The sequence below is a fragment of the Stegostoma tigrinum genome, chromosome 10 (assembly GCF_030684315.1).
Source record: "Stegostoma tigrinum isolate sSteTig4 chromosome 10, sSteTig4.hap1, whole genome shotgun sequence".
In the NCBI taxonomy this organism is placed as follows: Eukaryota; Metazoa; Chordata; class Chondrichthyes; order Orectolobiformes; family Stegostomatidae; genus Stegostoma; species Stegostoma tigrinum.
Window position 1 is genome coordinate 81,345,627 of NC_081363.1, and position 15,498 is coordinate 81,361,124.

Sequence of the window (15,498 nt, forward strand, 5' to 3'; positions counted from 1 at the left end):
TTTCTCTATTTCTAATTTATCCTTATAATCTATAATGCTGGACTTTTAATTTTTTTAGCTTTCCAGTTCTTTTTATTAAGAACTTCTACTGAAGAATCAGTACCTTGTACCTTAGATGGCACCCTAAATGGCAACTCATAATCTTTACACCATACTCATTTGATTACACGACAATAAAGCAAATTCAATTCAGGTGTCGACACAATGGGAAGAGGTCTCCAGTTGGCTTCCCTTCCACCATCCCCAGATTTGAGTCGCTAAAGCTCACTATGGCAACCCTACTTCTCACCCAATGTAAGATAGGTTACTCAGTCGGGCAGATTTGAGATCACACAAGACCATCTTGATGAATGTGGTTCAGTTAATAGCCTTCAAAGACAGACTTGCATTTCTAGACATTGCCTTTCACATTGTTTATTGCTTTATAACTGATGACCCATTTTGGAAGAGAAGGAAACCATGCAAGACATCTACACACAAGTTCCCATAATCACAGTGAGGTACTGGATAATATTTCAATTACAATGGCTCAAGGATAAATTTTGACCAGGACACGAGGCATAATACGCATCCAGTAGGTGACAAGGAAAGTTGACATTACTCACAAACACAAACATTTTACTAAAAGATTTGAACAACATTTTTAAAAGATACCAATGTTGGTATTAAGTTAGATAGTTTGAGCAAATTTTTGTATTGTTATGCACATGGTAGTTGAGAAAAGGAAGATAAAACCAATACATAGTACTGGGTAAATAAGTGGAGATAGGTTTAAAAAGTAATAGAAGAAGGGCAAGAAGGAGGATTAATAGCTCTGATGACCAGCATAGGTGCAACAGAATGCTTTTTTCATTTTGCAAACAATTGATCATTTTGTTCAAGCACACAAAGAGTTAAACTGGTGCCATCACCAGAAGCATTTTTAATTCAAATTCCACTTCAGATTTTCAACCTTTCCGAACAAAGCTCATGGAATATGGAGACACAAGTATTGCCGAACCCTTCCTGTGTGTTCCAGTACATTTCTTGCTAATCTTACAGTGAGGAACAAGGTGGAGAGGAATAAGAGAGGATGTTTTGTGACTCTAATTGTTTGGGGCCTACAATGGGAACAGTGTCTCTCAGAGACAGCTTTGGGAAACTTCCTGGCTCTCTGCTGCTATAATGCAACAATGCAGAAAACATCTATTCATTCTCCCACTCACCAAGGAGGTGGAAGAGGGGTGAAAGAGATTCCTCTTTAACACCTTCGGGGCCAAGTGCCTCTACTCCATTTTTAAAACATGAATCATAAAAAGGAGCTGCCTTTTTAACACAGTACAACAAGGCTGCATTTATGAACTATGCTTTCCAAATGAAGACAGTACTGGAGGATAACTAAGTGGTCTCCTGACAGATTTGCTCTGGACGGGACTGCAGGTCAGTCCAAACTCGTGTCACGTGAACTCATTCAGGGTCAACTCCTGCTTCTATTGCTTATTACATTATAAATAGGTTTTTGTGAAGTCTCCCTTAAAAGGACCTTTTTGGTCTATAAAAGGGAAGCAATGGCCTAGTGGCATTATTACTGGACTGTTAATCCAGAAACCCGGGTTCAAACCCCATCATTCAACGATTTGCCATTTGACTTCAGTAAAACTCTGGGACTTACTGTCGATTGTTTCACTAATATCCTTTAGGGAAGGAAACTGCCATCCTTACTTGGTCTGGCCTAAATATGACTCCAGACCTGATCCACAGCAATGTATTTGACTCTGGGCAATTAGGGACGTGCAATAATTGCTGGCCTAGTTAGCAATGCCTGCATCCTGTGAATGAATTTTTTTATTAAAAAAAGCCAGCGTAAAAGATACACTCACATTCATAAACATAACTTCAGTAAGTTGCAAAGTGCCTATCAGCCAATGAAGTGCTATCTCTGTTGCAAGGTGGGAAATGTGACAGCCAACCTGTGCAAAGCAAACCCCCCCACTTACAACAAAGCAAAAAGGACCTACAATCTGTTTTAGTTCTGTTGGATGTGGGATAAATATTGGCAGACACTTTTTTTAAAATTCATGTCACAGGATCTTTTACATGCGTCTGAGAGAGCAGACGGGAATTTAGTTTATATCTCAAGTCTCCCTTAACAGGTCCAACTGGTGTTTGACACAGCATCTCATTTGCATCAAGTTATATTTCCATGGCTAGTTGCCAAAATCTTCTGGTCTGTGGTCTTGGTCATTCATTTTCATTATCCTTAAATGACTTTAAATGCCCAGTTCCTCAATTCAAACAGTATTTGAATTTTCTTTTCCATCAAGCTGATTACTTAGCCCCTGTAATCTTAGTAATATTATTTCTACTCCTCATATCTCTGAACTCATATTTAGTTTCTTCCATGTATTGCTTGCCACTTAATCCCCATACCCACCACTCTTCAGCACAAAGAATTTTCTGAACCACAGAACATCTGTTTCTTTAGACCTTCTATAGGGTATACAGTTAGATTTGATACTGTTAGAGCAGCCTGGGGCTAACCCACTCGCAACTTGTAAAGCACTGCCACTAAATTACTAATAATAACACCCCACCTTACTTTGTTCAGTGTTCAGAATCACTTACTGTTTAGCTCTACAAGTGAGAAAGTGCAAGCATGAGCGTAAATGAGAATGTCAGGATGTGACAATACAGGTAACCATCCATGTACATAAGTATGCACTTAAAGGAGTCTGTATATGTCGTGAATGGGTATGAGAATGAGTGCACATGCACTAATTATTATGTGAATAAATGCCTGCTGACAAAGGACTGTCACATAACTACTACTGAGCAGAAAATGGGTGTTGAAGGCACATTTAAATAAAAGGAGAGCGGCATTCCTTTTCTGAACTCAGCTAGTCACCTTTCTATGCTTACAGCTTCTGGTCTCCCAAACTTCATGTTATTGTAAGAAAAATGTAACATTCTAACCAAGCTGAGGGAGCTGTTCTCAGCTCCCAAAATGGTGAAGGGGCCACACTAATTGGCATTAGCTAACTTCCAAAGCTTGATCTCACTTTGGTACCTCTTGCTAGACAGTGCAGCGGCAGACATGAGAGAGCGTAAAAACGTAGCGCAGTTGTGTATGTCGCCCATTGTGAAGGCCATTTGGTAAACAGGCATGAAGAAAGAGCAAATAGATGACACAGTGATAACCTGACAATGACAGCAGAAAGGTTTTGAACACTCTATCAGATGAGAAGGCAGGAAGAAACTCTTGTGTGAACACACAGAATGAAATCTGTCCACGTATAAAGACTTCTCTCTGACGAAGGGTCTAGGCCCAAAACATCAGCTTTTGTGCTCCTAAGATGCTGCTTGGCCTGCTGTGTTCATCCAGCTTCACACTTTGTTGTAAAGACTTGGTTTGGCAGACAAGCAGAAGAAAAGCCAAGCAAATGGAATAGGGAATGAGATTAAGGGATTTAAGGAGGAGTTCCAGAGAGAAAAACCAAAGCATCAGCAGGAGTAAGGGCTACATAAATAAAGAATGGTACTTGAAGATACAGTGGCATGACAAAGATTTAGTTCAACAGGGAACTGTGAAGAAACTTTGCAATGTGAATGAGGATTTTGAATTTTGGTGCATTGAAAGCAGGGAGGGGAGGGTGAATATTTGCTAATGCCTGAGAATTCCAGGGGCTGAGTGTCATACAAGCAGGGTCCGTACATCATGGAGCTCAAAAGGAAGGCAATAAAAAGGTCATGTCTGGAGGTGTGAAAAGTTAAATTTAAAAAACACATATTACTTGTTAAGAAATTAAATTTGTATCCAACATTTCTACTTAATATTACACAGGTTATTCTTATGGTTTGCTCCTACCCCCTGCTCATATAGTCTATATTTCAAGAAAACAACTGGAATATTGCACAGACATAAGGATTATTGGATAACAAATGGGAACTTTAATCTGATGTAATTCATTCTGTACTTGCCATGGGACTGTTTGCTGAGTCAGAGTGGAGGAGCTTTACCCTGTATGACTAGGGCTGTAATCACCAAGTAGACTGTTGATGGATTTTCACTTCATATTTAGTTCATTCTTTAGAAAATGTTAGTTATGGAAATTTACAGGAATTTTTATGCACTGCACTTGAACTGTACGACTTTAATGGGGCCGTAATAAAAACGGCCTCATTCTGTGTGTAACTGCAAGTGCTTGATGCTGGCACTGATTGTTTTCTTATTTTGTTAGAAATCAATTGGAAAACTGATTCCAAAAACAGAAAATAAAAAGAACACAAATATTAGTGATGCCACTTGAAGTTCCTATCATTAGGTAACCAGTGACATCTACGGGCAGGTAATCAGTACTACAAGGTGGTGAATAAATGCTCGTGTAGAGATGGAGGTATACAGGAGGCCAGACAGCTCTGGGTGAATAAATGCAGTTTGGCTTCAAAATAGAAGCTACAAGACGAAGTGAGAAAAAGGTTCCCAAGTATTTATTACAAATCAGACTTTGCAAAGGGTCTCTCAACAATAATATACATTTACATAACACTGCACAGTACAAAAGGATAATAAAATGTGAGGCTGGATGAACACAGCAGGCCAAGCAGCATCTCAGGAGCACAAAAGCTGACGTTTCGGGCCTAGACCCTTCATCAGAGAGCTGAGATGCTGCTTGGCCTGCTGTGTTCATCCAGCCTCACATTTTATTATCTTGGAATTCTCCAGCATCTGCAGTTCCCATTTTCTCTCACAGTACAAAAGGATGCACTTTCACCATCAGGCTCGTGGCAGCTCTTTGAAAGAGTTATGCAGATTCATCTCACTGACATGCTCTTTTCCCAAATACGCCACAAACCTTTCCTTTTCCAAGTATAAATATATTTCCCCTTTGGCACTGCATGACAATATTAAAAAGAATCTTCTTTGTCCACTTCTTTATTCAAATATCTTAGATCTGTATCCTCTGGTTATTTACAATTAATGTAAGTGGAAACAGTTTTTCCCCTATTTATCTAATGAAAATATGCAGTGCTTTTAAAGCAAATAAATTCAGAGGTGCAATCAGAACTTAAACTCACCAACCATGGGTGTAATGGGTCCTTTAGGGCAGGAGACCATTATACAGTAATACATGTAGCGTGATAGTTGGACTGAGGCCAGTCAAGATAATCAGTTCCTATTTGGTTTGTACGACCCATTCACACTATATAGGTCTACAGGCTGAGCCATATAGTCAGTGCTTAGTCAATGAATCCTAGCTGAGTGAATAGCCACATTTCCATAATGAGGACTCAGAAAACAAATACTAAGGTTTACAGGGCACCTTTTACAATATATCAACATTCTCCCACATTCCTGCCCCATGCATAGCTTATTCCAAAGAACACACAACAAAAGTACATCACCCTAGCTGTGATACCCTCCACGGTGTAATGGCTAAACTTATTTTGGAACTACATGAACCTGCGGGCAGTGATTGTGCTCCTGAATTACTTTCAAATCACAAAGTTGTGTCATGAAGTTCTGCAGAGAAGGTTGGTGGCCCAAAGGTATCCTGAGGGCACTGGGTAAAGTCTGTTCAATCCACTGGTGACACGGTGTCATGCAGTATAATGCAGTTTCAATACATAGCACACAGAGAGCCTACAGCTCACCTAAGTGATCATCCAACTCTCCGTAATAAGTCAAAATTAGAAAGACATCCCCGTGCCCCGGCTTCTCTGATCCCACCCCACAGGACTGACCGTAGCTGCATTCCCAGATGGAGGCCTGGGAAAAGGAAGCATTTTTGCAAGTAAGTGGTGCAATTTTCAGGAGCTATGATCGCTTGTCAAATTCTCCTCCAGCACAGGAGTTGAGATTTACATCTTCCACTTCTGTTTCAGTTTCAATACTTTGAATTTATATAGGCTCTTAACATGATGAAGACATCTACAAAATACCTTGCAAGAACTGTGACAAACACTACATTGGACAAACTGGCAGAAAGCTAGCCACCAGGATACATGAGCATCAACTAGCCACAAAACCACATGACCCACTATCACTCGTATCCTTACATACAGATGAGGAAGGACACCACTTTGATTGGGACAACACGTCCATCCTAGGACAAGCCAAACAGAGACACGCACGAGAATTCCTAGAGGCATGGCATTCCAACTGGAACTCCATCAACAAACACATTGGCTCCAAATCAATCTACCATCCCCTGAGAAAAAGAACAGGAAATGACATCACCAATGCAGGAAATGACATCACCAACCCAAGAAACCTAACCAGATAAATAGAAAGCCGGACATAACACCTGTGCTTTGTCGGAGGCTCACTGATGATGTTACCAAGTATGGTGACGAAATGTCTGAAAATGAACCTTCCAGCTCAGCAAGCAAACTCACATCCGTGATGAAGATGTTAAAGGTAACGTATGAAGAGAAGTGACAAGTGGCAAAGGTAAGTTTTAGGGAACAACTTAGAACTGCAAGACAGGGAGGCTTGGTAGCTGAAGACATGGCCACCAAATATAAAGCAGTGAAAATTACGGATGTGCAAAACCCACTAATCAGCTCCACAACATAAGCTGTGTTACCCATGGCCAGGGTGAGGCAAGTTAAGGTAGGATAAGTGGAAGGGGTAGGATAAGTGGAAGGGGTAGGAGGGGACACTGCCCTCCAAAAGACACAGCAGAACAGTTGACCTTGGGGGTCAAAACCCCCAAAATATTCAGGATAACAAAGTGTGAAGCTGGATGAACACAGCAGGCTGAGCAGCATCTTAGGAGCACAAAAGCTGACGTTTCGGGCCTAGACCCTTGAGTGGAAATATTCAGTACTGTTTGAGTTCAACACTTCCTATGCCTCACTGTGGACCCTAAGTGGTAGAATTCAGAAGCTGCACCAAAATACAAAGCGACCTTGAAGGTCAGAAAAGCTGCATGTTTGTTTTACAATGGGTCCTGGGCCAAGAGAATTAAATAGGTTCACCACTGCTTACATTATGTTGAAGCCAATGTCTGAAATGCTGCAGCACACAGGGCAAGCAAACATTTTCTCAGCTTATCTTTACAGATCTCTGTGTTATATTTATATCCCTCCCAACCTTGCATTGTTTCTGAACCGGTTCTCCTGGCTCTCTGAAAGCTGGCACGCCCTAAAGTCAAACATAAGGAAACCTACTTAAACTTCCAGAAAGCAGCTGGTATTTCTCTCAAATCTCACCCTTGAAAAAAAGAAAGATAAATAAGCAACATTTTAGTTGTTTGCCTGGGTTAGAACAGGCAAAAAAAAAAGGTCCTTGTGCTTCTCTGTCCCTGACCCACCAGCCTCTTCCCACCTGCACTCAGTGACACTCCACCTGAACAGCAGGAAGACATTGAATTTAGTAACTATGCCAAGTCTAAACAATGGTGCCGGGTCTCGCTGTTGGAGCTTTAGATAACACTTAACTTGACCTTTGTGATCTCCTGAGGGAGCACAGAGGAATTTTCCAACATATTTTTTTCTCTAATTATTGGCCTAGGGTTTTTTTTAAATGCCTCTTCCAAAGTTACGCAGCTCGGGGCAGGGTGCTCCAGCCATATTCTGCGCAGGGTATATTTGATAACCAGCTGGGTCTTGCTCCTAGCCATTAATTTCGTACATTCATAACTTGTCCATAAGCTGTATATTATCAACACCATGCTCCCACTGTAATTTCCTCCCTTTCCATCTTCCCTTTAGCCTTCAACTAACATTAATAGAAGTCATGCTGTTTGTGGGAGTCTTCTTTGTGTAAACTGGCTGCTGCGTTTCCTATGAAACTTACACTTCATAAGCATTTCCAATCATAATGTTTATGATAACTTCAGAAAGAGATCATTCCAAAATCAATCCTATACTACCACTCTACATCAGCCATCCAGTTTAGTCTCAGTCCAGCCTTTTCCCCAGAGGCCTGCAAATTCTTCAAGTATACGTCCAACAGCCTTTTGCAAGTTCCTACAAAGCCATCGCCCTTTCTGACCCTAATATAAACAAATCAAGCGCTGGGGAATCATTGCAGATTGAAGAAGCATTATAATCGGCTTGAAACGTTAACTCTTTCTCTTTCCACAAATGCTGCAGGGCCACTTGGTTTTTCCAGCATTGTGCATTTATTTCAGACCTCCAGAAGATTTTGCTTTCATTACCTTGTTTTTCTGGCAGTGTGTTAATAACCCACTATGTGGAGAGATTTCTCATTTTCCTTCTACAGGTACGGAGTCTCAAAATCAGCAACCTTGAGATTGAGGCCATGCCCGATTTTGATCATAGTGGATTCCGAGTTGGGTGCTCTGGGTCATCAAAGCACAGGAAAAAAACTGATGCACAAGCAGCAGAAAAAGGGGCTAACTTGCTCGGTGCAACATAGTGCTGTATTGTCCAGTTGAGGTTTTTTTTTACTTTACATGATTAAAATTGAAGCATGGTACACTCTAAAAAGATCCAGGCTCAGTTTGAGATACTAGTCCCACAGATCTTTTGCCAATTATCTTAAACCTATGGCTGCAATCCACTTGCCAGAAGAAACAGCTCCGCCCTACTTCTTCCACTAAAACCCCCTCCTCATTTGGAACAACTCTATTACATCTCCCCCAAAATTTTCTCAGAAGAAAAAATGTCATACAGCATGGAAACAGACCCTTTGGTCTAAATCAGTCCATGCCGAACACAATTCCAAATTAACCTAGTCTCACCTACCTGTTCCTGGCCCATATCGTTCCAAACCTTTCCTGTTCATGTACTTATCTCGGTGTGTCTTTTACATGTTTTAACAGTCCCACCGCTTCCTCAGGACATTCATTCAACACATGAACACCCTCTGTGTAAAAACTTTGTCCCTCATGTCTTTTTAAAAATGACTCTCCTTGCACCTTCAACATATGCCCCCTAGACTTTAAAATCCCCCTCCAAGGAAAAAGGCACTTAATCTATCTATATCCCTCATGATTTTATCAACCTCTAAGGGCACCTTTGAACTTCTACATGAAAAATGTCCCAGCCTATCCAACCTTTCTTCATAACTCAAACCTTACATACCAACTTCAAATAACTGAACACGCTTATCTTTACCATCATCCTGTTACATCTTCTCTTCCAGGATCATGATATTGTTCTTTAGATATAGGACTTATTTGGTTACAATGCACACTGGAACTTCCTTGGGTCATGGAAGTTGCTATGTTCCTCCTTATTTGCTCAATATATAGGTCTCAGACATAATTTTATCATTTCCACCTTTCACATACATTCCTTAATACATGAATTTCAGTTATAATGCTTTATTGCACAGCAATAAGAATACATGGTTTTGGGCATTGAACAGAACATTATACATGTACGCAGAAGCTCAGTTATATCACTAATGTGCAAACAGTGTCAACCTGCATTCAGTACCTTTACACACTACATTGTCATTTATTGACAATCCAGTGCCAGCTACAGACCCATTTGTGGTATGGCATTTAAATTCTACAACTCCAGCAAACGATTAGGGCAGTTACGTGCTTGAAGCCTTCAAGTAAGCCTTTATAAAATGTCAAGGTTGCAATTGCCCACATACTGCATTAAATAGTTGATTTTTATGAAACATATAAGCTAAAAATTATAACCAAGCAAAGCAAATATTAAAGTAAGGTGAAAGATCTGAAAGATGAACTGCTTCCTCTCACCACAAATGTTGCCTGTCCTGCTGAATATTCCACTGCATTCCACAGATTTAAGGAAAGCTGCATTTTGCTTTTGAAATAAAACTAAGTTATGCGCAAAGTCTGGATTGCTATTCTGATGTTACAATGATGTCTATTCTTCCAAAGCATTTCAGTAAATTGTGGATGGTGCTTACAAATGCAATACTACTCTAAATCCCTTTGGGATGTATTGACTCTACAAGGTATTGCCCACATGCCCAACTCAAAAAAAAAATCACTAATGCATTTAATAAGATCATACCTGATGTGACTGTAACCACAAAATCACTCCTCATAATCCTGCACATTATTTCTGCTTAAATAATAATAACCATATTTCCAGGTAGCATATACTAGGCCCGAAACACCTGATACTTGAAAAAGTTTTCTCCTTGCATCACATTTACTTCCATTTCAAAATACTTTAAATCTATTCAAACACTGCTATCTATTCAAGCACTACTACTAACATTTCAGGAAGCACGCTCCAAAGACGCACAACCCTAAAGTAAGCATTTGACCTTCTCTGTTTTAAATGGCTGACACCTGCTTTTTAAACAATGACTCCTAGTTCTACTTTCTCACATAATTGGAAACATTCTCTGCTCATCTACCCTGCGAAGACACCTCAGGGTCATATGTGCTTCAATCAAGTCACCTCCCAATTTTCTGAAAACTAGCACACACAAGCCTAATCTGACGTTCCCTCAAAAAGACAACCCACTCATTGCAGGAAGTAATAGTAAATCTTCTCTGAATAGCTTCCAACACACATTTGTAGTCATCTTAAATAAGGAGACCAATATGGTACACAGTACTCCAGATGTGGCTTCACCTGTGGTCTATACAAGTGAAATATAATTTCCCTAATTTTGTATTTAACTCCATTCAAAATAACTGATTGCATTCTATTAGCTTTTGTAATTACTTTATTGCACCTGATTACTTTTGTAACACACCAGAACACCAGATGACTCAGGGCCTCAAATTCTGCAATTTCTCACCATTTGGATAGCAGACTTCTTCCTGCCAAAATGCACAATTTCACATTTTTCCACTCCATTTTCAAGCTTGTTGCCCACTTGTTTAACCTATTTATATATTTTCGTAACCTCCTTCGTACTCTTACTGAATTACTTTTCTGGTTATCGTTGTATCATCAATAAAGTTAGCAACAATACCTTTTCTAGCTTCATCCAAATCATTTACATAAATTGTAAACAGTTGAGGTCCCATCAACAAGTCCTTTGGCACACCACTTGTTACATATTGCCTACCTAAAAAGCACCCATTTAAGCCTACTCTTCAGTTCCTTTAGCCAGCCAATCTTCTATCCACGCTACTGCCTACACCATGAGTTCTTTTATTTTCTGAAATAACTTTTGATGTGACATTTTATCAAGTGCATTCCCGAAATCTAAGTACAGTATATCCATCCATAGCCCTTCATCCACAGCACATGTTAATTTCCTCAAAGAACTCTAATAGATTACTTACATGAATAAAGGAGTTATATTTGCTATCTTCCAATCTGAAGGGACTTTCTCTGACTCTAGGGAGTTCTGGAAAATTAAAGCCAATGCATCAACTATCTGGCTTACGAGCTCTTTTAAGATCCGAGAATGATGTCAATGAGGAGCCAGGCACTTATCTGCCTGCAACTCTTACAATTCACTCAATACCATTTCTCTGGTGATTATAATTTTTCTGAGTTCCTCCCTCCCTCCCATTTCCAATTTATTGCTGCTTCCGGAATGTTACTATCCTTTTACTTCAGTTGCTCGATGCAACAGAAACCTTAAATCTCCTTGTGCTCATATGGCAAAAGAATAATCACTCAGTTGTATCATAGAAACTGATATGAGCCGCTCATGTCAGCCCTCGATATTGCTGAACCACGGAGACCATCTATTTCCATCTCAGCAACTTTGCTTGATACTGTTCCTTGTGTCAGCTCAACAGTTGTTGATACTTCCATCAATTTTCAATAGGAGTATTCCAACACAGTCCAAGCTGATCTCCCACATTTCACTCTCCATAAATTTGATGTCATCCAAAACTTCACTGCTGTGTCATGACTCACATCAAATCCCAACTTTCCAACACCGTGGGTCTCGTTAACCCTAAACTAAGCTCCAGGTTGTGTAATGTGATCATTTTAAAATTCCCATCTTTCTTTTCAAATTCTTCCATGGCCTCAATCCCTCCTTGTCACTATAATCTCTTCCAGTCCAATAACCCTCCAATGTAGGTGTAGAGCTGGACGAACACAACAGGCCAAGCAGCAGAGGAACAGAATTTCTGAAGAAGGGTCTCAACCCGAAACGTCAGCTTTCCTGCTTGTCTGATGCTGCTCAGCCTGCTGTGTTCATCCAGCTCTCCATCTTGTTATCTCGGATTCTCCAGCATCGGTAGTTCCTACTAACCCTCCAATGTACCTGCATTCATCATATTCCAGCTTCCTGAACATTTCTGCAGAACATTTTGCAATTTCAGGCCGCATCAATCCTTTGTAGCTAATAAAATATATCCAAAGTGTATCCACTAGGAAATACTGCAGCTAATTCGCATACAATAAGATCACACAAACGAAAAACTAATCATAGACTCATACAAATTGGAAACAAACCCTTCAGTCCAACCAGTCTATGTCGAACATAATCCCAAAGCAAACTAGTCCCACCTGCCTGCTCCTGCTCATATCCCTCCAAACCTTTCCCATTCATGTGCTTATCCCAATATCTTTCAATTGTGCCAATAGCCACCAGGAAGTTCATTCCACGTGCGAACTAAACTCAATGTAAAAAATTTGTCCCTTGTCTTTTTTAAATCTCTTCCCTCTCACCTTAAAAAGTGCCCTAGAGTCTTGAAATCCCCCATCCTAGGGAAAAGACACCTACCATTAATCCTATTGACACCCGTCACAATTTTTTGAAGCTCAATAAGGTCACCACTCAACTTTCTATACTTCAGTTAAAAAGGTCCCAACCTATCCAGCCTCTCCTTATAACTCAAACCTTCCATACCAGCAACATCCTGGTAAATCTCTTCTGTGCGCTCTCTAGCTCAATAATATCCTTCTTATAACTGGTGATCAGAACTGAACACAGTATTCCAGAAGAGGCTTTAACAATGTCCTGTAAAACCACAACATGACTAACCAACTCCTATACACAAAGGAGTGAATAATGAAGACAAGTGTGCTAATGCCTTTTTAACTACCGCAACTATATGCGATACAAAATTCAAAAATCTATGTATTTGAGCCCCTAGATCCCTCTGCTCTACAATACACCCATGGCCCTAAAATTATTTGTACAAGTCCGAACCCTGTTTGCTATACCAAAATGCAATACCTCACATTCATCCTGGTTGAACTCCTTCTGCCATTTTTCAGGCCATTGAGCCATTTGATCTGAAGAAATAACCCTCTTTTTAAGACATTGGTTAAGTGTCACAGCGTCTAGGGAATTCCAGTGCTCATCTGCAAAATAGTGGCGGGGATCTCAAGTTCACCTGAGGGCAGACAAGGCCTTGTTTTCATCTGGGAAGATGGCATCTCTGGTAGTACATAAAACATGGGGCAACTGAAATACGATCTCTTGAAGTCTTGTTAATCTTGTATTTCATTAAACTAACTTCTATGAACTGGTTTTATTTAAATATCTAAAAACAAAACTGAAGCAATAATTCGGAAAAAGTTGCACAGCAGTTTTCACCAATTTACAACTTGAGACTTAGAATTACCTTGCAAAACAACAAAATATGCAATACTTAATGATTGACCTAACAATGTGGAATTGGGACCAGTGTTCATAATTTGATGAGATTGGTTCCACATGAGGCCTTCACTTGTCCGCTGGAGGAAGGAACTCATTGAATTAGCCAAAAGCTACACAATGTATTTCACGTCCTGGGTATGAAACTCTCAATCAGCCTGGTCATACAATGGCAGATATCCAGACCAATTTGTATCACAAATTTCACACCTACAGAAGAATCCAAAATATTTACACCCAATTAAGTTTCTTTTTTGAAGCAAAATCTTTTGTAACACAGGAAACATGCACAGATTAAATCTCCACAACAAGTATAATGAGATCATCTGATTCAACGTCATATTGGCTGAACTTCTGTTTAGCCATAACCTCCCAATTTGTTCCACTTTGGTACACCACTCCCTCAGTGCTACGTTGGATTATCAATCTGTATTATGAGTTGAAATCTTCGGAATGGGGTTTAAAAACTGAAACCTTCTGACTCAGAGGCACAAGTGCAAGCAACTGAGCCATGAATGATACTTGACACGTCACAAGATGTTTCACAACTGTGTGAATCAGACAACAACAAAAACAGCTAAATAGAACTTAGCACAGGTCACCAAATGTTTGGTCAAAGAGTTAGATATTAAGGAGAGTTTTAACAGATCTTTTGACCTTTAGGGAAGGAAACTGACATACTAAGCTGATCTGGACTGCACGTTACTCCAGACCCACAGCATTTGTCTGACTCTAAACTGACCTTGGGCAATTCAGAATGGGCAATAAATACTGCCTAGCTAGTGACACCCTCATCTCATGAATGGAGAGAAAAAAATGATGAGCAAGAGATGCAAAGGTTTGATCAAAGACATTCAGAACTAGGAACTAGGAAACTGAAGGCATGGACAGCAATGACAGGACAATGGGCTAGGAATGGTCAAGAGACCAGCTGGAGGAATTTAACTATCTCAGGCAGAATAATACTTGAGGAGGTTATAAAGCTAAATGAGGATGTTAAGGGGTTTAAACAGGAGGATGAAATCTTAAACAAAAAGAAAAATTGTTGGAAAAGTTCAGCAGGTCAGATTGCATCCATGGAGAGAAATCAGAGGAAACGTTAAATCTGATTTTTCTCCACAGATGCTGCCAGACCTCGAGCTTTTCCAACAATTTCTGCTTTTGTTTCTGATTTACAGCAACTGTAGTTGTTTTGGTTTCATTTAGGATTAAATCTTAAATGAAGGCATTCAGGGAGCAGGAATCAATGCAGATCAGTTGTAACTTCGGATACGTTCAAGCTTATGTTGGGTGGGGATCAAAAGGATGTCCTACTGCAAGAAACTGATTGCTCAACCTGAGAAATTTCCAAGATCTTGTCTGTCAACAATCAGAAAATACCATGGTCGAGTTTCTCCAGCAATTTCTGTTTTTGTTGTAAACAATACAATGATACCTGCCTGTGTTAAACAGTTATTAATTGTACGTTTATCTCACTAGGTGACTCAACAATTAGCTCTGTTTGTGTAAAGAGGCTCCAAATCAATAGGCACTTTCATGGCTCGGGGAATCTAATGACTTTTGCATGTTACTCACCCATCCCTGCAGAGGAGTTTGTTCAAATAATTAGGCCACACTAGGTGGCTGAAACCTTTGAAATCAACTTCAAACATCAGTCAGAGATATGAATGAGGTTCTTTCCTAACATCAAGAAACCAAAGGCTACAGTGCAGAGACCAAAAGAACTGTGGATGTTGTAAACCAGAAACAAAGAACGAGATTGCAGGAAAAGCTCAGCAGGTCTGGCAGCATCTGTGAAGAGAAATCAGAGTTAATATTTCAGATCCAGTGACCCTTCCTCAGAGCTGATAGTAGATAGAAAAATATTGGTTTATACGCAGAAGATAGGTGGGGAGAGGGGGTAAGGAGTAAACAATAGGTGGGGATAGAGCCCAAAGAGACTGAAGAACAGTTGGACAGTCAAAGGAGTAGATAACAATCTGGCTGGGAGGGTAAATAACTGTTAATGGGGACTATTAGTGACTAACAATAGGTAG

The 15,498-nt window shown here is 40.0% G+C and overlaps 1 protein-coding gene across 4 annotated transcripts in view; it reads right to left on the reverse strand.

Annotated features, from left to right (window-relative positions):
• The window catches only part of rad51b (RAD51 paralog B), a 521,470-nt gene that overhangs the window by 400,735 nt on the left and 105,237 nt on the right, over window positions 1-15,498 (reverse strand). The window lies entirely within an intron of this gene.